At 48.7% G+C, this 10,263-nt stretch overlaps 1 long non-coding RNA gene across 1 annotated transcript; it reads right to left on the bottom strand.

The window, feature by feature from the left end:
• Window positions 1-353: 353 nt before the first annotated feature.
• Window positions 354-4,137, bottom strand: LOC142908850 (uncharacterized). Its single transcript, XR_012932012.1, has 3 exons — window positions 3,858-4,137; window positions 3,498-3,563; window positions 354-1,962 (listed from the first exon to the last, which is right to left on the bottom strand). It is a non-coding gene; the product is annotated as an uncharacterized LOC142908850 (long non-coding RNA).
• Window positions 4,138-10,263: the final 6,126 nt, after the last annotated feature.

Here is a 10,263-nt window from a genome sequence, read left to right on the forward strand (position 1 = left end):
CAGATGTAAATTGATACAAGCTTTTAATGAAGAAATAAAATCATCTAATTCAAAACACAACACAATTCAAAGATGTTTCATTTTAAAACTTCAAAACGGAGCATGGGGTACTTGCGTGAATGCGTCCTTCGTGTGCCGTAAATGTTGTGACTTTCCTGGCCTGAAGGCCGTCAATGTGTTGGACCATTATTGGTGCACAGCGTCTCAACAACAGCAGTGGGGTTTGCTTCAACCGATAGGTAACGAACATCCAGACGTGAATCAGCAAGGAGCATTTCTAGTCCTAGTTAGACAAAATCTACGTCAACACGTAAGACAAAACTACAATTCGTGTTGTAGAGAATGTACCTCCTCCTATACGTGTAACTTTCAAGTGGTATGCCTTGTAACTGATGAATGATCCGAGCGTGCTCCCTATTTCAAAGACGATGAGTTGCTCCAGAGGCAGACGCTTCGTGAAACACAAGAGTTCTCTGTACAGGTTACTTCCAAAACACACACACACTTTGTCCTAACATCACTTATTCAATGTGTGAATCTCAGACAAAATATTACATGTACGCGCACAATCAGACGAGTATTCATTCTAAATCATTGACGGGCATATTAGCAGCATTGAATTACTGCAGCGAAATTGACTGCATCACGTTACATCGTATTAACAAGAAGTCATTTTACAAATACGCACCGTCTGCTTAACAGTGTATGTACAACATACTATTGTTGCGTCATTCAAAACGAGTAGGCCGTTGCATGCTGGCGTCTGGGTCAAAATGTATCAAACTCGAAACATTACGCTACAAATAATAGATCACGGAGTTTCGATGGCAACACAAGCAATCGTCATCAGGTGGGACAAGCACAGCAGCAATTAGAGGAAACTGCTGGAGTAGGGGCCTACTACTTCAGCAGTTTCTCTTGCTGTGGTTGTCCCACTTGATGACGATTGCTTGTGTTGTGATCTAAACGCCGTGATCTGTTATGTTTCTACCCACGTGGTGACTTTACCGAAAGAACTCAAGAGTGTGGATTCCTGCAGTCACGAAAGCTTCGAATCAAGATTGCCTACAAACTACACAACTGAGATGACGCATCAATCATCGCCCCCTACTGACAGGCTCTTGTCCATATGCAGGCTGGTGCAGGGCCACCACCTTGTGCCACACAGGGGCAGCTGCTACTTGGGGATGCTCTTCGAGTGCTTCAGACGAGATACAAAACTCCGAGTTGCTGAGGCGGTTAAGCAAGCACCGTGTAAATGCAATTATTATGATAACATAGTGAATGCTTGGGGGCTTATTGTCTCTCGCTCCTGGTTAGAGATCTACCCAACCCACGGGCCCACAAAGATTGGCCGTCCTTACTCTGCAGGATGAACCTAAGAAATGAGTGTCCAACTTCACATTCTTGTCATTAAAGGCCTGTGACAAAGGTGCATCTATTGGAGCGACATCGTCTCTGGCTTACACATCTACCGGGTCTCCACTTGACTTTGTATTGTCTAGGAGCAAGTCCACCCACACCTCCACTTCCACAAACTGCTGGGAGTTGCCTCGCTCTGCCTCACAGTCAGAATTCTCCTCCTGCTTCACGTTGCCTCCGTCAATGTGAAGGTCCGATTTTGGAGTTGAATCTTCATCTTCACATTTCACCTTCACTTCTTCGCTATTCACCATCACTTCTTCCCTCTTCACCATCACCTCTTCATATTTCACCTCGATAACTTTAAAAGTGTCCAAGTTGGGATTTTTTTCCGGTTTGTGTTTCACGAGGGATTGGCTTATTGTGGCACTTTGACTTTCACAAGCTGATTTCAGACTCCACTCCTTGCAGATCTTCTGATGCTTTTGTGTTCTCTGGTGTACTTGAAGATTTTATGAATGTGCAAACGCCTTCCTGCAGAGTGCACCTGAAGGGTTTCTCTCCCATGTGTGTTCTCTGGTGTACTTGAAGATGTGGTGACTGTGAAAACATCATCCCGCACAAAAAGCACCTGAAGGGTTTCTCTCCTGTGTGTGTTCTCTGGTGTATTTTAAGAGCAGATGACCGTGAAAATGCCTTCCCACACAGTGCACTTGAAGGGTTTCTCTCCCGTGTGTGTACTCTGGTGTCTTTGCAGATTTGATGAATGTGCAAACGCCTTCCCGCACATCGTGCACCTGAAGGGTTTCACTCCCGTGTGTGTTCTCTGTTGTGTTACAAGATTACATGAATCTGAAAATGCGTTCCCACACACAGTGCACTTGAAGGGTTTCTCTCCTGTGTTCTCTGGTGTTTTTGAAGATGTGGTGACTGTGCAAACTCTGTGTGTGTACACTGTGTGTCCACTGTGTGTGTACACTGTTTGTGTATACTGTGTGTACACATTGTGTGTGTACACTATGTGTGTGTAGTAGGGGGCACAGGTGGTGCATTGGCCAGTCATTTCAGTCAGTCGACCCATGGCATCTTTTCATTAATTTATTTTCAATATATTTTTGTTATTTGTATTATTAAATTGTTAATTTTTTATTTTTTATTTTTCTATCTACGTGACTTTACCGAAAGAACCAGGAATATGGTAGCGCATTCTCTATTTATTCCTGAGGTTCAAGGTTCAAATCCGACAGGCATATCTGGCTACCCCAGTAACATTCACCACAACATGCGCAGTCTGCTTAACAGCGGATGTCAAACAAACCACTGTGTCACTCACCACGCACATTGCATGTTGGTGTCACGGTCAAAATTGTGGCAATTCCAGTAACACTATCCAGAAACTCCACAAGGGAGATGACGCGTCAATGATCGCCCCCTACCAACAGACTCATGTCCACGTGCAGGCCGGTGCAGGGCCACCTTGTGCCACACAGGGGCAGCTGCCACTAGGGGGCGCCCTTCCATTGTTTGAGATGAGGTTCGATACGAAACACCGAGTTGCTGAGGCAATTAGGCAAGCGACTTAAGAGTGCAAATGTTTTATATATATTATTGGTTCTTTCGGTAAAGTCACGTTGAAGGGAAACAATAAAATAATTAAAAATATATAGAACAATTAAATTCTCACGACGTTTCGACTGTAACACAAGCAGTCATCATCAGGTGTGAAAACCAACGGCAAGAACATTTGAAAAAAGTGGCGGTTTGTATTTATCTTAAACATTAGCACCGCGGAGAGCAATTTGACAGTTTATTTAGAAGGACGAGTCCATCTATGTTCGGAAAAGAGGAGGGGGGAGACGAAAAATTAATGTATGTTGCCTGAAAGCCACCGTAAGCGTGAACAATCAATTAAGACCCGAAATGGTTTATCAAATCCTTCCAATGATTGCTAAGCCAGAATCCATCTTCTCGGTTGAAATTGTCTCTGTCGTGAGAATTATATTGTTTTATATATATTTTTTTATTATTTTATTGTTTCCCTTCAACGTGACTTTACCGAAAGAACCAAGAATATTAATTCCTGCAGTCACCAAAGTTTTAAGTCAAAACATTCACACACGTTGACAAAGCCTCACCATGTGTTGTTGTGGGCAGGTCGCTTCTGATAACAAGAGCGGTATAGCAGCCCAAGCGGGTTTGGCCTGGTGAAAAAAATAAAAAATGCGTGAACATTTACAATAAAACAAAGTTACAAAGTGGCGAGCCGGGTGAAGACAAATTAAACTTAAGCGAGATAATTAAAGTGAACGCAATCAGGCGAGGGCAGGAGGCAAGGCCCCGCGTGGCTAGGCCCCGCGTTGTAAAGTTCCAACCTGGACATCGATTCCATGCTCGCTGCTACTCAATTGACATCCCTACGAGAGAGAGAGGCTCTACCTTGGTAAACAACAACAACCACCACAACAACGACCACCACAACGATGAGAATTTCTCACCTCGGATTTCAGTGCAAGCGCGCACACGGCAGCTTCCTGTTACCTCGCGACAGCAGGAAGTAGTATGACGTCACTTCCCTCCCTAGGGTGGCTCTGTAACTTAACAAATTATGTTAATGAGGCCGGCCCATATGTCGAGGGATGGGGGCGTGGGCGCTGAACCCGTCGCAATAAACTCGCGACTGCTTTAACGGAACATTATGTTAATGAGCCGCCAGTCACTGGGCGTAGCTTTGCCCAAATAAGGATTGCCACTGGAACGATATCGACCCAAGCGGAGGTGACGTCACGCTCAAGAGCGCGGTGGACGGGGGAGGGGTGACTACTGTGGTGACATGACGTCACTAGCGAGGTACACCTCCCCCTGTCGTTTCACGCCGATGAGGTAATGCAGAGTGGTGACGTCACAGAGTTGGAGTTTAAGTTGATTTAGATTCATTTTCCATTGCTCCCTCGCTTGGGTGTGTGAGCTTAGCAACAACGTGCACATTATTGTGTATACACTGTGAGTGTTTGTACACTGTGTGTATGTACACTATGTGTCACTGTGTGTCACTGTGTGTTGCTGTGTGTGTCACTGTGTCACTGTGTGTGTGTCATTGTGCCTGGCACAAGCTTCGTGGTGACGTCACCGCCACTTAGTGGCGAATAGCGATTGTTGTGTCACTGTGTCACTGTGTGTGTGTCACTGTGTGTGTGTGTGTCACTGTGTGTGTGTCACTGTGTCACTGTGTGTGTGTCACTGTGTGTCACTGTGTCACTGTGTGTACACTGTGTGTGTATACTGCGTGTGCACACAATGTGTGCTACTGTGTCACTGTGTGTGTGTCACTGTGTGTATATACACTGTGTCCGGCAAAACAACCCCCTACCTCCTTGCGGTGCCAGACGGGCAACTCTGTCGTGGACAGTGCTGTGGGGGGAGGTCCAATTTTTGATTGGCTCCTCCCCTCATGGCATCTGTGTCCACCACAGGGGCTAAACGGGGGCTCTGGACTGGGTGCGAGGGGCTGGTAACCCCTCCACCTTCAATTAATTACCACTAAACCACGAGTTAAACTGAAATATGTAACTAATAAGCTTGTGCCGGAGGCCCCGGGGGGCCAGGCGTCTATGACGTCTCCTGGCCAAACCCCAATTGGCGGAGCCAGGAGATTGAATATTTACCCTCGGGGCTCCTCCAGAAACAACGAAAAGCCACTACGGGTGGCCACGTGGAATGTTCGAACGCTCACTGCGGAGGAGAGGCTGCCACTCCTCTGTCGGGAGCTGGACCAGTACCGCCTGGATCTATGTGGCATTCAAGAGGTCCGGTGGACCGGCTCTGGCTCCTGCCACCATGAGAGGTGGACAGTCCTCTACTCGGGGCAGCAGACTGCCAAACAACAGGGTGTGGCTCTTCTTTTGAACAAAAGAATGAAGGGGGCGTGGGAGCGTGGCGGTGAGGTGTGGGAAGCTGTAAGTCCCAGGCTACTTTGGGCTCGCCTTCCCATCAACCGGAGGCGAGGAATGGTGGTCGTGGTTACTTATGCCCCCACCGAAGATGAACATCCGTGGAGGGATGCAGGCAAAGCCAATGAGTCAGATGCCTTCTATGACCTCCTATCACAGATGCTGGCTAAAGTGGCCCCTCAGGATAGAGTCATCATGTTGGGTGACTTCAATGCCCGAGTTAGTCATGATACTGGCACCTGGTCTGGAGTGATTGGAGGGCATGGGCCAGATTAGCTCAACAACAACGGAAGGAGGCTGCTAGATTTTTGTGCAGCCCATGGGCTTGTAATTACCAACACGCTGTTCCGGCATCGGCGCATCCACACAACATCATGGATGCATGCCGGGTGCAAGCAAGAACATCTGCTGGACTACATAGTGACGGACCAGCGGATGTGAGCCCATGTCCTTGACACCAGGACCTACCGTGGAGCTGATCTGCCATCTGACCATCGGCTAGTCATCTGTAAGATGCGCCTGCCATTCTTCCACTCCTGTGGTGGGTGTACACCCAGGACCCCATTCCAACCTAAAGTGGCCTGGTCTCAGTTATCTGATGAAAGTTGCAAGCGAGAATTTCATCATCGCTTGCGGCTGGGATTGGCATCGTCCCCGACTCCTCCTGATGTCGTGGGTAAATGGGCGAGGTTTAGGACTGTGACTCATGCAGCTGCAATGGCTGCTTTGGGTACGTGGTCCAGACCTCCCCTGAGACCCTGGCTGACAGAGGAGGTGTTCAGAATGGTTGAGAAAAAGCGACAGGCCCACTCTCAATGGCTACAGAATCCCACGTCAGAGAATGAGGAGGCTTACCGCAGCCTTCGCTCAGAGGTTCGGAGAGCCGTGAGGTGCTGCAAGGATGGGTGGTGGTCCCAGGTTGCTGAGGAGATGGGTCTGCCTCAGTGGCCCGTGATCACAAATCTATATTTAACTCCATCAAAAAAGTAATCTGCAGCGCCACACCTATTACCATCATTAGGGGAAAATACGGTGACCCAATCTCCGACCCCCAGGAACAGGTTTGCAGATTTGCTGAGCATTTCTGTGAGGTCCTGGGGGAGGGAAAATCCTTCTGCCAGGAAAACATCGTGGCACAAAGTGAGGATGACCCTGCTGAGGCTGCGGTGCCTCAAATATTGGAAGAAGTCACCCCCTGTGAGTGGCTGGCTGAGGTGCCATCTGTTGAGGAAGTACTGAAGGCGATCCGGAGTCTGAGACCAGGAAAGGCAGCAGGCAGAGATGATCTCCCAAGCGAAATGCTGAGGGAGGGCGGCGTTTGTGCACAGACTGCCCTATATGACATAATAACAACAGTCTGGACCACTGGACGGGTTCCGCAGGATTGGAACGATGCCCTGGTGGTCCCCCTTTTTAAGAAGGGGGACCGCACAGACTGTAACAACTACAGGGGCATCTGACTCCTTAGTGTGCCGGAAAAGGTCCTGGCAAGGATTATTCAACATCGCCTTGCCAGGCACGCTAAGGAGAGACTTGCGGAGCCCCAATGCGGTTTCAGGAAAGGGCGGTCCTGCACAGATGCCATATTTTCTGTCCGTCTGCTACAGCAGAGGTATAGGGAATTCCAACAAGACCTACATCTCTGCTTTATTGACCTGGTCAAGGCCTATGATACCATCAGTAGGCCTTGGCTCTGGGTTGTTCTTCGTGCTTTTGGAGTACCTGACCCTCTGCTCACGATCATTAAGGACCTTCATGATGGTGAGCGGGCCCGGGTAAAACTACGTGGCCGGGAGTCACAGCCATTCCCTGTTAACCTTGGGGTGCGACAGGGATGTCCTCTGGCTCCCACATTATTTAACATCTATTTTGACCACGTCGTTCGTGAAGCCTTCAATAGCTGTACCGGTGGAATCTCCATATGGTAAAGATATAATGGGAGGCTGATCGACGCCCAGGTGCGGTCAAGGGATGGCTCCCTATTGCTCAACCACGTTATGTATGCTGATGATTTGGTAATAGCTGCACATTCGGAGGAGGAGTTGGAGACGCTGCTGCTGAGACTGGAGCGTGCCACTAAGAGGTGGGGCCTTACCATCAGCCCCACCAAAATTAAGCACCTGCCTGGGTATTTTGTACCATCGGACACTCCACCCCCACAACTTCCAATCGGTGATGGGGCAGTTGTGGAGAGAGTGGAGAGTTTTCCATACCTGGGCAGTGTGCTTATGACTGGCTCCAGTTTAACAGCAGAGGTCTCACTCCGAATCAGTCGAGTGGCAATATCTTTTCATCGTTTGCGTAACGCTGTGTGGAAGCTACCTGGTCTGTCGCTCCGCACTAAGCTTCAGGTCTTCTCGGCCACGGTCATTCCCTCCCTTCTCTACGCTTGCGAAACGTGGAATCCCCCTAATGGAACATCTTCGCCGGTTAGAAACATTTAGGCTGGCCTGCCTACGATCCATCCTGGGTTTAATCAGACTGGATTGTGTGAGGAGCTCACAAATCCTTGAAAGATCTGGGCAAGGTCCCATCGGTGAGCTCCTCCGGCGGGGAAGGCTGCGATGGCTGGGTCATGTAGCCCGCATGCCCAGCCACCGAATGCCGAAACAGCTTTTGTTCGGCCGGATTGAGGGGGCTAAGCGGGCGCGGCACAGGCTAGAGAAGAGATGGAGTGATGTGGTACAGGAGGACGTAGAGCTGAGTGAACTTGCCGATGACTGGTACCAGCGGTGTCAAGATCGGCCTCTGTGGAGGAGGCTCGTGAAGGACGCTACTGGGCAGTTGGAGGTAGTCGCCCTCCAACAACAACGGAGGGCGGAGGAGCGACGCTCAGAAGAATGAGCGGAGCGCCGGGTGGCTAAAGCACAGCACGTTGGCACAACGTGCTGTGGGTGCACATAGCCTGGCACAAGCGTCGTGGTGACGTCACCGCCACTTAGTGGCAAATGGCGGTTGTTGTTGTTGTGTCACTTTGTGTCACTGCGTGTCGCTGTGTGTCACTGTGTGTGTGTCACTGTGTGTGTCACTGTGTGTCACTGTTACTGTGTGTCACTGTGTGTGTCACTGTGTTACTGTCACTGTGTGTGTCACTGTGTGTGTCTCACTGTGTGTGTGTGTCACTGTGTGTCACTGTGTGTGTCACTGTGTGTGTCACTGTGTGTGTCACTGTGCATGGGGAGCGGTAGTGTAGCGGTTAGCGCTACGCTGCGCTATGAACCTGGCGACCCGGGTTCGATTCCCGCTCACGGCCAACACCAGTGACGATTATCTGAACCAGTCCAGGGCCTCCCCTAGGTCGACTCAGTCTCAAATGAGTACCTGGTGCGGTGTGTAAACATTGCCACTAGGGAGACAAAAAGGCCAGGCGTGGTGCTGGCCACCCACCCCCTCGTGTACCGTTCCGGCCTTCATAGGTGCTCGCTAACAGCACTTGCCCCTACAGTCTGTCAAGGCTATATGGGGGATCTTTATCTTTGTGTCACTGTGTGTGTCACTGAGTGTGTGTGTCACTGTGTGTCACTGTGGGTGTCACGGTGTCACTGTTTGTGTCACGGTGTCACTGTGTGTCACTGTGTGTGTTTGTCACTGTGTCACTGTGTGTCACTGTTACTGTGTCACTGTGTCACTGTGTAACTGTGTCACTGTGTGTCACTGTGTGTGTCACTGTATGTCACTGTGTCACTGTGTGTCACTGTGTGTGTCCCTGTGTGTGTCACTGTGTCACTGTCAGTGTGTCACTGTCAGTGTGTCACTGTGTGTCACTGTGTTACTGTGTGTGTACACTGTGTCACTGTGTCTGTGTGTCACTGTGTGGGTGTCAATGTGTGTGTCACTGTGTGTATCGCTGTGTGTGTGTACAGTGTGTATCGCTGTGTGTACAGTGTGTCACTGTGTGTACACTGTGTGTGTGTACTCTGTGTGTGTACATTGGGTGTGTACACTGTTTGTGTGTACACTGTGTGTGTGTACACTGTTTGTGTCCGCATCGAACCGAACCCCCGGCAAGGCCATCTACTTAACGATGAGAGAAAATCCACTCGAAATCTCCTTTTCAATTAAGTCTTCCAGATGTAAATTGATACAAGCTTTTAATGAAGAAATACAAATCACCTAATTCAAAACACAACACAATTCAAAGATGTTTCATTTTAAAACTTCAAAACGGAGCATGGGGTACTTGCGTGAATGTGTCCTTCGTGTGCAAAAGTTGTGACTTTCCTGGCCTGAAGGCCGTCAATGTGTTGGACCCTTATTGGTGCACAGCGTCTCAACAACAGCAGTGGGGTTTGCTTCAACCGATGGTTACGAACATCCAGACGTGAATCAGCAAGGACCATATCTAGTCCCAGTTAGACAAAATCTACGTCAACACGTAAGACAAAACTACAATTCGTGTTGTAGAGAATGTACCTCCTCCTATACGTGTAACTTTCAAGTGGTATGCCTTGTAACTGATGAATGATCCGAGCGTGCTCCCTATTTCAAAGACGATGAGTTGCTTCAGAGGCAGACGCTTCGTGAAACACAAAAGTACCCTTTGACCTGTATCACAAGAACAACGGGTCTCACCTGAGTTCTCTGTACAGGTTACTTCCAAACACACACACACTTTGTCCTAACATCACTTATTCAATGTTTGACCCTCAGACAAAATGTGACATGCACGCGCACAATCAGACAAGTATTCATTCTAAATCATTGACGGGCATATTAACAACATTGAATTACTGCAGCGAAATTGACTGCATCACGTTACATCGTATTAACAAGAAGTTATTTTACAAATACGCACCGTCTGCTTAACAGTGTATGTACAACGTACTATTGTTGCGTCATTCAAAACGAGTAGGCCGTTGCATGCTGGCGCCTGGGTCAAAATGTAGCAAATTCTAAATACGAAACAAATAATAGATCACGGCGTTTCGATGGCAACACAAGCAATCGTCATCAG

The sequence above is a fragment of the Petromyzon marinus genome, unplaced genomic scaffold (assembly GCF_048934315.1).
Source record: "Petromyzon marinus isolate PM22_M1 ecotype Great Lakes invasive population unplaced genomic scaffold, UKy_Petmar_22M1.pri1.0 PM_G_Scaffold_104, whole genome shotgun sequence".
In the NCBI taxonomy this organism is placed as follows: Eukaryota; Metazoa; Chordata; class Hyperoartia; order Petromyzontiformes; family Petromyzontidae; genus Petromyzon; species Petromyzon marinus.